Genomic DNA, 15,987 nt, shown 5'->3' with positions numbered 1-15,987 from the left:
TTTGACACAAAATAGGGTGGCATGTAACTATCCGGTACTTTAATCCCAGACTTGTCCATGCTGAGTTTAGAGAAGCTGTCCTGAACCAGGAAGTGACTCAAGGCAGGTGCCTGATGTGCCCTCCTCCTTCTCTCTTGGCACCTGTGCCCCTACCTGCACTCAGTTTGGTTTTGAGGGCTCCTGGGGACTTGCAGCTCTTACAGGGTGCGTGTGCCTCTTCTGTTACTTTGCTTGTGCAGAATCCCTCCCCTACTGTTGGTCCTGAGGTCTTTAAGGAAGATGATTTCTGGGCTATTTATGTAATAGTTGATCATTAATGATAAGGTAATTTCCTTCTAACCAGGGATATAAACTGATAAGTTTGACTAATTATTATGTCTTACTCAACGCTATCTACTTTTCCAGTGTGAAATGAGGAGTTTTGGTTTACTGACAAAATCAGCATTCTTGCTGGTGGTTTTTTTTTTTTTTTTGCTTGGTTGGTTTTCTGATTTTGGTTTTTTTGTGTGTTGTTGTTGTTGGTTTTTTTTTAAGAAAGCAGAAATCATTAATGTGAGTAAAGTAACAGCTGGTTAGTGGTTTACTGTGGTATTCATCGTTACAAATAAATAGAGCAGTTTCTCCCCTGCCCCCTCTTAGCAAATTTCAGCTCTGTCGCCCATCTTTCTCTAGAATATAATGCTTGCTTAGTACAAAATTGGTGTGGCTTTACTACTGAAGCAATATAAAAAAATCTGCCCTATTTAGCAGCTGTCCTGTGGATATTAATTTTTCTGTCCACTGAATGAAGAGACGCTCCCTCACTGCTTTTCACATCATTCTTTATTTCTGACTGAATTGATTCTGTCCACTGAGCCTTATAAAGACTGAATAAAATTTAAATATCAATTACATCTAAAGTATATTTAAAGTGTTTGAATAAAAGCAAAACAAAGAAAAAAAAGGGTGTAGAAATAAATACAGCTACAAGATTTCTGGAGGGAATTTTTTAAAAACATCTATTTTTCTATTAAAGATTACAATGCACTTTTAGCTAATTTTCCTCAGACATCTTCTTTTCTATACCCTTTTTTCAATACAGCAACTGTGGTTGCATATGATGGTGTTAATTCTCCCTTTATTCCTGTGAATCCCAAGTCCACAGACTTTATTTGGCTTTCAACCATTTTTCTGTATTCTGGAACTTCTTCAGTGCAAATTCTCATATGAAAGGTTTTGCTTTGGCCCCTGGGGACTGCAACACAATATTGGATGTGGAGGCAGTGGAGACCTGACATAGCCTATTCCTTGATCTGCTGGAACTTCTATTGATTTCTCATACTTCTCCTGCCATCCTTCCCCAAAATACTGGGGATAGAGAGGAACCACTGTAACAGAGATATGAAAGCAGGGATTTATAGTGCTTTAAACTCAAGTGTGCAGAAGTACAGGGATGCACCCTTTATTAGACGTAACAATTGTACTAAACAAAAAAACCTCAAAAACTAAACCTTAAACCTTCAGGAAAATAAAAGGAAAAGCTAAATAATTGATCAAGGGGGAAACCTGTTAAACTGATGGTGTGCTTATCCTACATTGCTTCAAACAGCAGATATCTTGGAAGGCAGCTACAGGATTGCTTGCTTGTCTTGCTAGAAACCTTGTGCTCGTACACCTTGTAGCATGTGAACTCCAATAAAATTGTTGTGTTCAATTGATTTTTTTACACTCTTATGTCTTGTTTTGCAAACAAATTAAAGAGAAAATAGCTAGGATTTTAAGAAGTGCACATCTCTCTGCAAGCAACTAGAGCAGAAAATCTTTGTAGTAATTGACCTGCTGAGAATAGTTCAAATATTCAGTGGTTCTAATGTCTTCTGCCTTACTTCATCAAAACCTGAACACAACAGTCTTCAAGAGGAACTACAGGAACTAGTAATTTTCCAAGACATTATTTTTGGGTAAGGTAGGGAAACAGGGAAGAGAGAGGCAGGAATGATGCTTGTATTGGGTATGCATGGTAAGGTTTCAGTGGCAGGGGCCTACTGGGGTGGCTTCTGAGAGAAGCTACCAGAAGCTTCCCCTGTGTCTGACAGAGCCAGCTGGTTCCAAGACAGACCTGTTGCTGGCCAAGGCTGAGCCCATCAGTGATGGTCATAGTGCCTATGTAACAACACATTTTAGGGGTAAAAAGCCTGCCCAAACAGCAATTGCACCAGAGCAGAGATTCTCCTCCAGCCCATGGGGAAGACCATAGTGAGTCACCTGTCCCCCTGCAGCCCATGGAGATCCAAGGTGGAGCAGAGATTCACCTGCAGCCCATGGAGCACCCTATCTTGGAGCAGAGGGATGCCCGAAGGAGGCTGTGACCTCATGGGAAACCCAAACTGGAGCATGTTTATTGGCAGGACTTCTGACACCATTGGAGACCCACATTGAAACAGCGTGTTCCTAAAAGACTGCACCCCATGGGAAGGACCCACAGTGGGAAAGTTCATGAGAAACATCTCCCATGGGAGAGACCCCACCCTGGAGCAAGGGAAGAGTGTGAGGAGTCCTCCCCCTGTGGAGGAAGGAGCAGCAGAGAGAATGCATGAACACCTGACCACAGCAGCCATGCCCTGTCCCCCTGTGCTGCTGTGGAGCAGAAGGAAGAGAAAATTGGGAGTGAAGTTAAGCCCAGGAAGAAGGGAGGGGTGGGGGAAAGGTGTTTTTAAGATTAGGTTTTATTTCTCATTATCCTACTCTGATTTGATTGGCAATAAATTAAACTAATTTCCCCAACCAAGTAATTTTGCCCATGACAGTAACTGGTGAGCAATCTCTCCCTCTCCTTATCCCAACCCATGAGCCTTTTGATCTATTATCTCTCCCCTGTCCAGCTGAGGAGGAGAGTGATAGAGTGGCTTTGCTGAGCACCTTGGCATGACCACAGGGCTGTACTTGAGAGCAGAGTTCCATCTGAGGAACATTTTCAAGCTTGTTTTTGTTATGAAGCTTTGGAGCAAATCTGTTTTGTGTTTGAGAGCTGCTGGTACATTTGTTTCACATTCCAAAGAGGAAAACCCATTCTGGAGCACTTCATCTAGGATGGCATGCTGCTGGCAGCTCCTGTGCATTGCTTCTGTACCTGCTTTTATGACTTTTTGCAAACCCTGAAGAGAAATATTTTTTAAACTGCTTTTTCCAGCCTAAACGCAGTTCCATTTCTCTCCACGGCCAACTTTAGTTTCTAAGGAAGTTCAATTGAAACACATTCATTGTCATCTCCACTGCCGCAGTTGGTGGTTCAAATGTCCCCTGAATGTTCATTTTCCAAAGCCTATCTTTAAGAGGCTGCCACCTCCAAAAGCACATGTGTAGCACAGAACAAGTGTGCTGCTCTAGCTCTTGTCAGGGGATTTCCTACCCTGGATTTGGTGAGCACTGGACCTCTCCCTGGGCACAGTTCCCTGTCCTGCCTATCCCCAGATGCTGCTGCTGGCCAAACCAAGGGTAACCCTGAGAAGTGGAGTCATTCAGTGTCTCATTCAGACCTTCTTGACACCATGTTGCTCCTGTACATCTGTCACCTCAATACCCATGGCTGCAAGGTCCAGGCTCTAAGCACTGTTTTGGAAGGACCTGCAAGGCAGCACAGCTGCTGCTAGGGTTGCCATATATCAGAGAAAAGGTAAGATATCCTCTATTACATGTTTTAATCCCATGCACTGATGAAAAACATATGTGACAGCTTTTGCAGTTGTGTAAGGCATCTGGAAAAGGAGCTTTTGTACATCTGGAGCTTGGTGACCCTGCTCCATACAAGTAATTTATTTGTGCCCATGGTTGAACTGTGTGCTGGCAGTAATGGCTCTTCCAACTTTTTATGATAAATCACACGATCAATAAGGACTTCTCAGACTGAATAATATTATCAATGTTGCAAGACAGCATCTATTTATTTGCTGTAAATTCACTACCGCAAGAGATTGGAGAAAGCCAGCCCTTGGTTTCCCAACTTGAAGTCATTCACCACAAGCTTTCTGTGTTTTTGAAAACAACAAAATCCAGTTTGTGTCTGGGGCAAATCTGGATGTTTGGAGGCACCTGGTCCTGAAAAGTCCTGGGTGGAAGTTTCCAAATTCTTCCTACTTGATGTCAGACATGACACAAAGTGAGTATTTTAATCAGGTGGAGGGACCATGAAGTGAATGGAAGAAGGACAGAGGTGATGTGGAAGTGCCAGCTGATTTTGCACTGACTCAACTGTATTTGCAATTAATTTCATATCATGCTTTGTGTTTACTTCAGCTCCCCAGGACCAGCTCATGATCTGTTGGACCAGCATTAGCCACACCTGGTAATACAGTCAATTTAATGATGTTTATGGAGCTTCTACAAGGGGCCAGCATAAACAGGTGTTGCTCACAAAACCTTCTTCCTGGGATGAGCAGAGCAGTTCTCTTTGGCTCACAGGGACATGCAGGGGCAGAAGATCCTCAGTCTGTTGGTACCCTTTCCCACAGCCAAGTCCCCACACCCTATCAAAGTGTGACAAGTGAGAGATCTAAGAAACACCAGAAAGAAGGTGAGGATAACGCAATTCAATTGTGAGGCAATAAGAAAAAAAAAAAAAACCTAAAAAAATCAGAGAGTCATTTATTCTGGTGCTCATAAACGGTTTCTTTTCATTTTCCCTTATAGAAAAAACTCAATTTCTTATTGCCTTCCCTGACTCTATGTGAAATCCACAGACATTGTGATTATTCCTCGTTTCCTCTTGTTAAACAGGTGGCACACTGAACAATTAAGGTTTTTTGTTCATAATAAGCTACAGTGTCTAAAAGAAGAGAAAGAGACTTAATAGTCCGCAGAGTGAGAGGACAGACAGTATGCTGTCTCACAGAAATCAGGTCTTAATTCATAGTAAAGTAGAAGCCTTTTCTTCTTGAGGACTATGAAATAAATTTTGCCACTCACTGCTTTTGATTTTCAGCATTAGCACTTGCTGGGAGAGGTAATCTACTTTCTAGTGTCCCAACCTGAGATGATCAGTGAATATCATTATCTAAGAGGTTTTCTGCTTTTAGAAATCTTGTCCTCGGGGAATACAACCCTTTCTCAATGAAGCCAGTCTCAGTAGTGTCCCAGTTCAGACTGCCTGTGCCATGTGTCACTCTAAAAGCAATTACAAAGTTGTCACTGGGAGACAGACTGCAGAAAAACCCTGCACGTGTACTGGTGATTCTCTGAACCTTGGCTCACTTTGTAGGGCTGGCTTCTTCAAAAGCAGCCTAGACATAAACTGAAAGGCCAATTTTACTTATTGTTCACTTACTTAAAGTCTTAAACAACTGAACATAGTTGTAACAGTTTAAATGAAGCTATAACGTATGATATATAGGAAATAATATTCCCGATTAGTGAACAGATTAGTCCAAAAAAAGTTTTTCAACTCAGTTAAGAACATTTGGAGACATGTTTTCCTCTCAGTTTGAGCACGAAAAGTGGAAAAGTTACTAAATTTGAATTAACTTTGTATGAATGGCAGATGAGATGCAAGCGAAACATGTTGCAATAAATAAATATACAGTTTGAGTTCTATAATTTTCCATTGCATTAATTTGTCTGAATATATTTAGATCAGTAATTTAGACTGGAAATTAAGGCTGTTTATGGCAACTGCTGCATGTTGATGGAAATATCGTTTCATGTGCTATATTTTAAAACCATGTCATTGACTTTTTAAAACTGCTTCAAAGTTAAATGCACAAAATTACTTTAGCAAAATGTTTTGCCATACAATTAAAACATAAAAGATTAGAAGTTAAAGGTCTTGCATATTTTATGCAAAAGATTTAATTTTTCCAAGAGCAATTTAATTGACCTGGAATTACTTTTATAGAAACACACTGTCAGATGTAGTCAAAATATCTTAGCCAAATCTAGCTTTCTCACCATTCTCTCTTCAGGTTTTTAATTCTGCATTTATTAATATATGCACTAATTTATTTTTGGCATTTTAATTTCTCAGAGCTTAATATGGTTATAGAATAAAAGCAGAGGTCTCAGGAAACTCTGTGGGAGCTCTAATTTAATATTTCATTCCTAGGAGAACATACTGAAATTGCAGATTTTCCTTCACAGCGCCCAGGGATTGCTTCTGAATGAGAGAATCCTTTGTCTGTGTACCTGCATCTGGGTGACCCTCACCCACCCAGCTGGCTGTCATTTCATCACAAGTGATCCCAAGACCTTCACAAAATCATTACTTCTTGAAGAGGACAGTGTTAGTTCTCAGTTTTACCCACATCAAGGATGGATAGCACGTAAGTGAGTCCAACTTTACCAATGTCCTGGGTGTCCAGAGCAATCAGTGGTAACAAATTATCACTTCCTACCAGGATATCCTACCTCAAGAGCAGTTGCTCAGCCTCATTTCAAGATCAGACACGTTTCACCTGCTTCTAGAGATGAGTAGCAGTGAGAAGGAAGAGACAAGGCAGATTCCTGCAGTTCTCGATGATGCAAACTAATAGGCTCCAAACATTAGCCATGGTGGCAAAGGGAGGCCAGGATTGTCTTCAAAGAGAAGTGCAAGAGGGTGGGTATTTGAGGGGAGAGAAGGAAACAGCACAGACAGTGGAGAAAGAAAGAAAATAATAAAACACTCGAAATGAAAATTCAGTAGTTGTAAAATTGAATGCTGTTCCTATAATAAGTAAGGCTTTGGTATGGTTAAAAATTTCATTTCACTGGGAGAGAAGGGTAAAATGGAAGAAGTAAATTACAATGAATACAGAGAGAGCTTTTATCCTGTATTTTCAATTGTTGACTCTGAAGGGGTGCTCAGAAGAAAATGAAAACCTGAATAACTTCTTGAATACACATCTCCTCTTGAGTGATGTGAATTCTTGAATACACATCTCCTCTTTCTAATTGAAAATCATGCATGGCAAAGCCCCTGGCTGACTGGCAATGCTTGGAGAAGTAGCCACTGAATCTGAGTACCTCTGTTCTTGATTGCCTCTTCTGATATACCTTACACAGTGCAATAAAAATAAATACATAACAGGACAGGACAGCTGACTGTCATGCAGATCCACAGCCTGCACTTGCACGACCTGTTTGTAAAGACACTGTTTGAAATTGCTATCCACTATAATGAGCATGACAGTATTTATAAAGAGGTAAAAAAAGAGATCACTGTAAGCAATTAACAAATAGGCCACTATCAGTCCTTCCATCCTATTTAATAAATACATTATTCTTTATCCTAAAGATCTGCACAATTTTTTTAATGATTAGTCATCTGTATATTTTCCCCCTCTTTTTTCACTGAAAGGCATTTACAATTACTCAAACCTGTTTAAAAAGTGGTTTGATTATAGCAATATGGAGAACTTAGATCAGTGCTTTGAAAATGCTTAGAAATGAATCATTATAGTCAAATAGATTAAAGTCTTATATTCTACTCCTACACTTAAACACTGAAATAACAAAAATATTATAAAATCCCTTCTATAACATGCATTTGAAATGCATTTGGAGCTCTCTTAAATCATGATATTCCAGTTGAAAAGTTGTTACAAAAGTTCAATTTTGTTTAAATCTTTCCAAATTCTTTGATCTGTGTTTAGATCTTCCTTCTAATTTCTAGGATGCAAGCAGTTAATACTTGCTTATTTTTGTGTCAGTTTGTTTTGTGACTCAGTAGTTCTATTCCCTTCCTGTTGTTTATCACTGAGTCACATCCTCTCTAAGCTTTTGTTCTAATTACCAAAACAATTTTTTCTGGTATGATAACCTGGGCTCCCCTAGTCATCCAAGCAGTTTCCTCTGCATCCACCTGGCTTAAAAGTGGTGGTACTGAGAATCCAGTGCCCACACATTTAGGAGGTTTCCATTTTGGAGTTCATCTATTCTCTTTCTATGAGCTGAATACCCATTAGCAGTTAGTGCACTTTAAATGTGCCTCTTGAGTCTCTCTTCCAGTTTAGTTTCTCCTCGATGAATCAGGTGCATGTGTTCTATGATCACTCTGTGGTGTGAAAAAGGCGTGGTCAGCACTGATCCCCTTAAAAAACACCCATCTGGTCCAGACTGAAATGCTATTGTAGACGATCCCTGATAACACGACAGGACTTGACTAAGGAACTGGAATTTACTACAGTTTCCTTTTCCAAAAATCTTTCTTTTCACTCTGTATACTCAGAGTCACATGTGATAACTGATTGCCGCCCTCCACTGTTATTCATTATAATGAGACATCAGGTTGTTTTTTTTTAATGGAGAAGAGAATGCAGAGATTGCCATGGGAATTAACAAATATGCCACTTCTTTCTACCCCAAATATCTTGATATTATTTTTTCTCATAGAATAAATCAATTAATAGAAAATCCATTTTTAATAAGAAACAATTTTAAAATGCAAGTACTAAAAGAAGTGATCATTTAGACACTTCACTTAAACGTGCTTCTCAGTTTTTGTTGTAACAGTTTCTTTTTTTTGTTGTTGTTGTTTTTTGGCTATTCCATGATGGCATAGTTTTACTTGGATCTAAATGTGTTGAAAGGCACATTAGCCAAGAGAGGGGGAAAAAAAGGAGCTATATATAGTTTTACTGTCCCTTTAGGGAACCATTGCTTGAGCTTCATTAATATGCATTTTAGCACAATCTAATTTACTCATATGGCTGGCCCCAGGTGTTTGGAAAGGCAACCAGAGGAAAATCAGATCATACTAAAATTAGAGACAAGAAATATTGAATGCCTTCCCTTTTACGTCCTTGAAAGGCACATATTAATTATAACTGGATGAATTTATGAAAACTAATACTATCAACAGCTCCAATAGTAATTATTTTTGAAAAATGATCTTTGCCAATAAGTGTATTCTGATCAAAGTGCAGAAAAAATATTTTGTTAAAGAACATATGCATATACTTCCCCCTCCAAACACAAAATTTTTAATGCAGTGCCCCTGTGACATCCTTCTGCTATATACAAATCACAATGCAAACCCTCATTTCATATGTGCTGTTTTTTGAACAGTTTCAAATGAGACAGAGCATTAGAATTTGATGGATTTGTCAGTTGCAAGACTGCATCTCTGTTGTGTTACAAAAAGCCAAGGCCTACAACACTGGGAAAAGTGCGGAAGTGTAGGGAAAAAACGTCAAAAACCTGTCTCTGCATGGTCTGATAAGGAGCTCCATGCTTTTATGATGTCAATAGGAAGTTCTGGCAAGCAAGTGTTCACAGCTGGTCTCTGAGCTGCTAACGGGATGTAGTGGTTCAATAAAGGGGTTTTATATATTAATTTCCTAAACGTCATCTTGATTTGCAGCAGGAAACATAAGCAAAACAATGTCAAACACATTAGCCCTGAAGGTGCCTTTGGAGCAGCACTCGGTGCTCTGCCCTTGCCCGGGTGCTCTGAACTCTTCAACTGAGGAGGTGCTTGCCTGGGGAAGAGACTATTTCAGAATCAGTCTTTAGGGCTTGAACAGCCTGAATCACACTGGTAGCGGGCTACTGAGGGATGCATATGTTATGAAAACACTTAGTCATCTCTAGTGAGATTCTGCTCTGAAATATCTGACCTTCCTATGATTCAGTAAGAGTGAGACACCAGCGGAGAGGACAGTAACCACATGGGTAGCAGCAGGGGGGGCTGGTATGACCTGTGCTTGGAGAAGCAGTGTTGACTAACAGGGCTGCTCCGCCCTGCCATTCCCACCCAGGAGACAGTCTACAATACTTTAGATGAGCTCAGTTCTCCCTAGGCTCCCCACAGGGTGCTCTGAAGAGTTTTAATCATCTTGATAGAAATCTGGTAAGAGGTCCTGTTATTTCAGCTTGGAGACAAATTTGCTTATTCATAAAGAAAAGTAGTCAGCTCTGTTTCAAACAGGGTGTGACTTCAGGAGATACCACACTGAAGCATACTCACATCCACATCATCAGATGTTTGTCAGATATACTGTTCATTACACCTCAGTGAAGCACTACGGACAAACATTACTTTGATGTGATAAGCAGGGTGACATTAAATGTGAATACTAGAGTGCACTATTAGGAAGGAGCTTAAAATGTACTTACAGAAAGGAATAGAGTCTCCAAAGAGGGTGTCATTTAAGAACAGTCCATCTAAAGAACATTCCCCTAAAGGAAAACATCAAAGAGAGGATAGGAAATATGTTTTAGGCTCTGATTCTGGAAAGAAATCAAAGACATATGAATTTCATTAAATCACCAAGGAGTTTAAGAAGAAGTAGATTCAAAATGTACATGAAAAATATTGCAGTAAGTGAAAAATAAAATATCCAGTGACTGGAGAAAAATAGAGAAAAGAAGATGATGGAAGAATGATAATTCAGAAGTAACATAGGGAAAGAAGTTACACTGGTAGACAGAAAAATATACCTATGGGAAGTAGTTTTTGCTCCTATCTGACTGCAAAGCCAACCAAAGCCTATTCCTAGAACCAGTCTGTACATAAATATGATCCTTCACCCTTGGCAAACTAATTATAGGACCTTATTAAAAAAAACCAAAACAAAAAAAACCACAAAAAAAGATTGTTGAATCCTTTTCCTCCCTATACTCATTGTTTCTCACAGAATAAACCAATGAGCATATTGAACAGGAATGCAAACACTATGTTTAATAGCTTAACTATGTGTTAGCAAAAGTATATGCTTTTGCAATATGTTAATAAATCATCCCTCTCCGAGTATCGTAGTAATGTTGCTTCATAAGTAGGAATGACCACAGATCTTAATGAGATTTGTTCTGCTCTAGCACTCCAGCACTCACCCACAGTGACTGCAATCCACGGTCATGGGTGCAGGACGAGTAGCAGCTCGTGGAGTTAAAAACCCAGCAGTGAAAAGGGAAACAGCATCCTGGTACCATGATGCACCATGGTCAGAGATCAAGCCCTTCGCAAAAGGAATTGAAAAAAGGCAGAGTCTTACTAAGTAGCCTTGCACCCACTACCAGCAAACCTACAGTGAAACCCTTCTCCTTGACCTGGTGCTGTCATCTCTGGCTGGCCTGCAGCTTCTGGCTGAGGGAGCAGCAAGGATCAGGAAGGAGAAGGAATGTGGGGGTGAAGAGACAGACGACCCTAGAAATAGTGACTAGGATGTACTGTGATGGTGTTAGTGCTTTAATCCCAGGGAGAAATAAAATATTTGAGCAATGTTAATTATGTATATTCCACAAGACTTTTTATGAATAAAATCACAGAAGACAAACGGTATCATCCAAATGATATTCTGTGTTTCTTCATTACAGTCAGCTATATGGTGCCTCTGATATATGTGTTCTTGTACATGTCCTGGTTTTGGCCGAGGACAGAGTAATTTTTTTGCAGTAGCTGTGAGGAGGCAGATCCTGGAGCAGTGTGAACGTGGCCAAGACCCAAATGTTATTTGGTACCATCTCACCTGAGGCCAAGACTGGTGGAAGGGGATATTCTGGTTTTCAAAAAGAATGATGTGGTTTTTCTAGGGGAAGAAAACCATGGTGGGCAGAAGAAAGTTTCATTGTCCTGGGCTTGGTGAGCATTTTGCATGTGAACCACCCTCTCTTTGTACACTTCTGTTATTAGTATTGTTGTAGTTACTGTTCCTTTTCCTATCTCATTGCTGTTTCCAGTAAATAGTTCTTAGCTCAACTTGGGATCTTTGCCTTTTGTGCTTTCAGTATAAGCTGGAAGGGGGACTGATTGGCAGCATGGTTTCAGTGGGAGCTCTAAATGATGAAATACCATTCCTAAACCACAATAGTATAAAAAATCAGATGCACTAATAAGACCACTTTTGCCCAATAGTACATCAACAGCTAATGGCTCAGGGAATTATGTAGATAAAAACCTGAATGTAAGGGACCATGAATCTATGCTTACACTATTCTTTGATGACTGGTTAAACATATGTAATCCTGGACATTGTAGTTTTATCGAAGGATGTACCATCAATGTATGCACTTAAAAATAGGGATATTCAAGGAGGTCATGATATGGACAACAGACAATTATGGTTTCTGCTTGTTCAGAGACCTGAACGTAGGAGGAATCTAAAAGAGGAGCTGCCTCTGAAGCACTCAGGGTAAATGCTGGACTGGTTACTGAAGAAGCAGAGCAGGAAGAAAAAGCAGAACAGATAGGCTATGAATGCTATGTCTTACTCATGTATGGAAAGAGTTTTTGCCTTAATAATACTATATTTAAACTTGAGTTGTACACATGTACTGCTTGGGTAAGAAATTATCCATCCAGAGTTAACTATGTTTTTGTATATATAACTGCATGATTTTGTTGCAGAGCTGGGAAAGGAAAATTTGTTGGGTTCTTGAGTTTGCTGGCCCTGAGGAACCTACGTAAATTTACATCCATAAAGTATGCAATTGTTATTATTAGCTAGTCTAGACTTCACTGAAGTCTAAAATTCCCTGCTTGTTGCATGCCAATACGCTGCAAATGGATATTAATTTGCTCAGCTGTAAACTTTGTGTCTAATACGTCTTTACAGAGAGCATCTTTGCCCTTGTCTTATCCTGGAGACATTCTCAATGTCAGTCTGGAAGTTCCCTAGGCCCCTAAATACAAGCATCTACTTCACTTGGACATGTGCAGAACAAGGTTCCTGAAGAGCACCTATTGTAATCTAGAGTTTGGATGATTTTTCACCTCAGTTCACCCCTTAGATGTGCTCTGAGAATCCTAACCTAGAAAAATAACATTAAAAGTGGGAGCTGGAGGTCATCAATCTTCTGCTAGCCCCAGGCTGGATGAGTTTGTATCTGTATCTGACCTGCTGCTCAAGAATTCTGGTGATGGAGAATCTACTGTTTCCCCTGGTGAGCTGTTCTAGTACATAATTACCTTGCTGAAAGGAAATGTGCCTTTTCACCTAGCCTAACCATCCATTCTTTGATTAAAGGCTACTGTTGTCTTATCACCACAGACATGGATAACAGATCCTACTTACTGAGCAGCAGTCCGTCTTTGAGATACCCAAATTTCTGATCATGACCTCCACCAACAGCTCTTACTCTTTCACAACCTTCCTTGTAAGTTCTGGATTTTAGCCCTTGCATCATTCTCATTGTTACTGTTTTCTCTGTTTGGTTCATGTCATTCACAGAGTGTGATACCAATAACTCAACACTACAAAGGGCAGTTCCATTTAGGTCTCCCCAGCACTGAATCCTTGAGACAAAACCCAGAGGCTTTGCAGGCAACATTTCTGTTTAAATAGTTAATTGACATGGTCATACCTGACATTTGGAAGCACTTACCCAGGACACTCTGATTTCTACTCATCCCTGAGTCTGAAGGTGTTTGGATCCACGCTGTGCCTGTACTAAGAGAATGCTCTGTTTTTCAGCTGGTTTAACTAGTCCTGCATTCAGCTGTAGTTGAATCACTCTGCAGCTGCAAAAAAAGATCCACTTGGACAGAGAAAAAAACCACCACAGGATGGAAAAATGCAATCAAATGGTTATGGCACTGTAATGGGAATGGCCTCTGGGAATGGCTTCTGATGTTGATCTTTATAGTTCACAGTCCTCACGCTTCTCTATTATCATTGTCAATCTAGTCTAGGAAGTTATAGTACAGGGCAAACTTAAGAAGACAAAACATGTTGCAAGAGTTTACTCTGTTTTGTCAGGGAGGGACAGGACTGATGTATTCGGGTTCCATTTGCACAATTATTCTGACTCCACATCACTGGGGCGGGCATACCTCTGCTTCATGGGAGCTGCAATAGGTATGATTCATCTAGAAAAATAAAATCAAAGCATAAAAAGCCCATGCATAGATACTTACAGGGTAAAGACCAGAGTCTGAATCATAACAAATTCCCTAGGATCACATAACTGGAACTACCTTTCTTCAGAGGAACAGCCTTGCAATAAGAAATCACTGAAAAAAAAATTTCCATTTTAGGCAATGGAAAATTATGTCACATATGCTGCATATGTATATATTGGCAGGGACGCACGTGTGTATAAAAGAGATCTGAATTATAACCTGAATTAAAATTTTAAAAATAGTAGGATCCTGTTTAGCAGAGGTGATATAAAGAGATCTCCTTTGTCTCCCAGTAATGCACACTATTGTTTAATGGCAGACTGCTCTATTTTGATCACCAGTACATCATCATCCTGCATTATAGTGCTTCATATCTCATTCTGCCTTCATTCCTCAGACATAACACCATATCATTCTGCCTTTTAGGACAGTCATGATGCTTTTGCACATCATCCTTATGTACTCAGCTAAGATGATTTATTCACCATGAGAGGAGGAATTACATGTTCATTGTGGGTACAGAGTGTGACTTGCCAACACAGTGCCCTTGTAAAAACCCCTGTTACTGATCTCTGTAATGTAACAAATAAAACACAGTTGATTTGACAGCAGGATAAACAGAAGTATTTTCATCTCATTTTCAGCTTGTGAGTTTGAGCGTGATCACTTTTTCTTTAAAATCTGCAATTTCTCTTAATATTTTAGCCATTGGCATTGCTTGATGAAAGTGAGGTCAGATGGGCACAAGAAAGGAAAAGTCCTAAGTGAAAAAAGGGTAATGTTTACAAATGAGTTTAGCCATCATTAAAGTGACTTAATTATGTAAGATAATTTTGGAACCAAATCAGTTTTTTTAAACTTGGGTGACCAGGCCACAGGGGGTCTTCTGTCATCAAATTCCTACTACATTTGCTAGGATTTCTTATACACAGAGACTGTCAGGCTCCACTGATATGTGTCTATGCAGCAGATAGGTCTGCAAGGGCTGCAGCAGGTAGAAAGTGCTGTCTCCAACGGTGGGAAAAGAAAAACCTTGAAAGTAAAAGTGAGTTAGTAGGCATTAAAGTTCCTTTATATAACTAGGCATTAAGGTTCTTATATAACTAACTGAGTGCTGTAAATTTCCCCAGGTAAGAGGAGAATCCAGGTTCAATTTTCCTAGCACTTACACAATTTTCCTAGTATGACACTGACTGGGAACTGCAACTCCCTATTTTCACATTCGTGGTGCTGCTCTTGGCCTTAGCAGGCTGGCCTGAGACAAATCAGCACCCTTTCTGATATGTATATATAGTGGTGGGATACATAAAAGGGAAGTATGCAAACAAGAAATATTATTTTTTAACTGGACTTCCACTACCTGAATGAGCTAAGAATCAACCACGATGCCTCTAATCCATGTGAAACATCAGAAAAAAGCCAAGGGAAGATGCTCTCCCACAGCTGGGATGGAGCGATTTGCCACCAGAGGGAGTCATGGGAATACAGTAAAAGGGGTTGTTTGGCACAGGAAAGGTCATTAGATATTTCAGCCCTAAGTCTCAACGATCAAAGTTTTCTCTGGCCACAGCTAATTTTCTACCAATTCAACATGCAATGAAAATCAGCTTGAAAGTTTTGCTTTTGGCTAAACGTGCAAATCTCCTTGCTAAAAATGCTACCTTGATATTTCATACTTTGTTCAAAGAATGCGCTTGCTCAATAAAACAAAATTGTTAACTAAGCCACTCCAATTTTATGCTTGAAAATACAACTCCAGGACTGAAAATCAAGACGTGCTTTAAATACCATGTACACTTTCACTAGTATAATTAGTATAAAAGTCGTGGTAATCAGAAATTTTTCTGGCAACAGCTTTCCTGGTGATAAAGCAGATTACATCGGATTGCTGTAATGGCTCTGCATTGCTGATTGCAGACTGAACTATAGAACGTCATGCAACAAACACTTGGGCTCTGGAGACGAGTAGAGGGTGGAAGAAATACATCATTATTGTGTAGAATTATTCTTTTGACTCAATCTGATGTTTAAAGAGGTAAGGAATCTATTTCAAATAATACCGAAGTCCTTTACACTGCCAGTATGGTTTACAACAGGCAACACGAGCTGATATGATCTGATGCTTAGCAAAAGAAAAAGAAAGCCCTTTAAAGAAGTTTGTCCATTTAGTTCCTTCTTTGCTCTTGTGTGCTGCACTT

General features: G+C 39.7%; 1 long non-coding RNA gene across 2 annotated transcripts in view; it reads right to left on the bottom strand.

Annotated features, from left to right (window-relative positions):
- Positions 1–13,406, bottom strand: part of LOC126644555 (uncharacterized) — a 29,383-nt gene extending 15,977 nt beyond the window's left edge. For both annotated transcript variants that reach the window (XR_007629950.1, XR_007629949.1), the window contains exons 1-2: positions 13,273–13,406; positions 10,066–10,128 (exon numbers count right to left, since the gene is read on the bottom strand). This is a non-coding gene — a long non-coding RNA (uncharacterized LOC126644555). The remainder of the gene's footprint in view (positions 1–10,065; positions 10,129–13,272) is intronic.
- Between the last annotated feature and the right edge of the window lie 2,581 nt (positions 13,407–15,987).

The sequence above is a fragment of the Myiozetetes cayanensis genome, unplaced genomic scaffold (genome assembly GCF_022539395.1).
Source record: "Myiozetetes cayanensis isolate MyiCay16 unplaced genomic scaffold, myiCay2020 scf3, whole genome shotgun sequence".
In the NCBI taxonomy this organism is placed as follows: domain Eukaryota; kingdom Metazoa; phylum Chordata; class Aves; order Passeriformes; family Tyrannidae; genus Myiozetetes; species Myiozetetes cayanensis.
The sequence above is the reverse complement of the archived record's forward strand: the minus strand, read 5'-3'. Positions and strand labels throughout refer to the sequence as shown.